A 2,046-nucleotide genomic window follows, 5' to 3' on the forward strand; every position below is an offset into this window, starting at 1 on the left:
AGATAGAACTAACAGGATTTCCTAATGGAATTAAGGTCCATTATGAAAGAAAGAAAATAATTAAAAATAATACTAAGGGTCTTTTTCTTAAATTTAAACAACTGGTTTGTATTTTACCATCTGTTAGAAGGATAGTTTTAAATATAAATTATTACCAGTAATATGATTATGAATATTAAACTATGTTGTTAATACGTTTAAAATGAAAAATAAATTTCTATCTTCTAAAAATTCTTTTTGAGCTTATAACTTCTAACTGACTTGAGATTAACAACCAAAGTTTAGAAGCAACAACTTGCTAGAGTCAATATTTCTCAGACTATTTGAAAGGGTGACAATTATTGTTTGTATTTTTTTCTTAATGTTCTTTTAAATTGTATAAAAAATTATTATTAAAATATCTTAAATTTTGAGAATGTTATGATAACTAAGGCCATGCTGAAGTGTATAAAGTCTTGGACAAGGGTAGATTCCTACCGCTGAATAGGAAGAAAGCCGATCTAAAAATTTGTGTTGACATCCAGCCAAATATACTTACTTCAGAAAATTGCTAAAGCTTTTAGAGAGAAAAATAAGCTCCCAGCCAAAAAAAACCCAAAAAACAAAACTCTGTCTTTTTGTTTCTCTGAAGCTAATTTTAGAGCTTAGTTTAAAAAATATGGATTTGGGTTTATGATGGAATTATTATTGTTATTAATATGATGCTACTTTCTACTTTGTACGTCATGACTCCTCCATTTAATATAGTGTAGACTAGTTTAATAAGATCTCCTGAAACATTATCCATTCCTGTTTTGTGTGGCTGCTCCTAACACTTTGTACATATCTATTACAGTTTTTACTTATTTGTACCCAATGTCAGAGTTTACACACACACACATCTGGAGATTTGTTCATGTTGGTATTATTCACCTTTTTAAATTGTTAATCCCACATGAAGACATTATTGTATGATGGTAAATAGTGTTGTCTGTAGTGCTAGCTAGACTGAGTTGCACATCTTAGTTTTGCACTTACTAGCCATTAGAATGATATGGTTTAGAAATCATTTCCCCAAATCTCGATTTTGCCATATATTATATAAGATATTGTCACAAGTAAGATAATGCATAAATATGAATAGAATTTGGTATTCAACAAATAAAAAATGTCAGCTGCTATTGTTTTTCTTAAAAAAATGATCAATAGTAAATGTTTGATAATGTACTTAACAAAAAGCATATTAATTTTCCTCTATGCCACTCTATGGCCATGCCACCCTGAATATGCCTGATCTCATCTGATCTCGGAAGCTAAGCAGGGTCAGGCTTGGTTAGTACTTGGTTAGGAGACCATCTAGGAATACCAGGTGCTGTAGGCATTAAAAAAAATAAAAATTAAAACAAAATTATTTTTCATGCCAGTGGAAAAAAATAGAATAGTAGACATGGAATTATGAATAAAAAATGTTTTCTCGATGTTCATTGCAGCATTATTTATAATAGCCAAGATTTGGAAGAAACCTAAGTGTCCATCAATAGATAAATGACTAAAGAAGTAGTACACATATACAATGGAATATTATTCAGCCATAAAAAAGAATGAAAGCCTGCCATTTGTAATAACGTGGATGGACCGAGACATTATTATGCTAAGTGAAATAAGTCAGACAGAGAAAGGCAAATATTATATGATTTTACTTATATGTGGAATTTAAAGAACAAAATAAATGAACAAACAAAATGGAAACAAACTCATAGATACGGAGAACAAATTAATAATTGCCAGATGGGTAGGGGAATGACAATGAGTGAAAAGGTAAAGGATTTAAGAAGTACAAATTGCCAGTTATAAAAAAAAGTTATGAGGATATAAAGTACAGCATAGGGAATATAGTCAATAATATTGTAATAATTATGTATGGTATCCGATGGGTACTAGACTTATCTGGGTGATCACTTTGTAAGTTATATAAATGTCTAATCATTATGTTATGCACCTGAAGCTAATATAATATTGTATGTCAACTGTAATTGAAAAATTTTAAAAAATTAAAAGTAAAATATT

General features: G+C 29.3%; 1 pseudogene; it reads left to right on the top strand.

Annotated features, from left to right (window-relative positions):
* Positions 1-1,241: 1,241 nt before the first annotated feature.
* LOC112482689 lies at positions 1,242-1,360 on the top strand (annotated as a pseudogene).
* Positions 1,361-2,046: the final 686 nt, after the last annotated feature.

Source organism: Pteropus alecto, unplaced genomic scaffold (genome assembly GCF_000325575.1).
Source record: "Pteropus alecto unplaced genomic scaffold, ASM32557v1 scaffold155, whole genome shotgun sequence".
Classification (NCBI taxonomy): domain Eukaryota; kingdom Metazoa; phylum Chordata; class Mammalia; order Chiroptera; family Pteropodidae; genus Pteropus; species Pteropus alecto.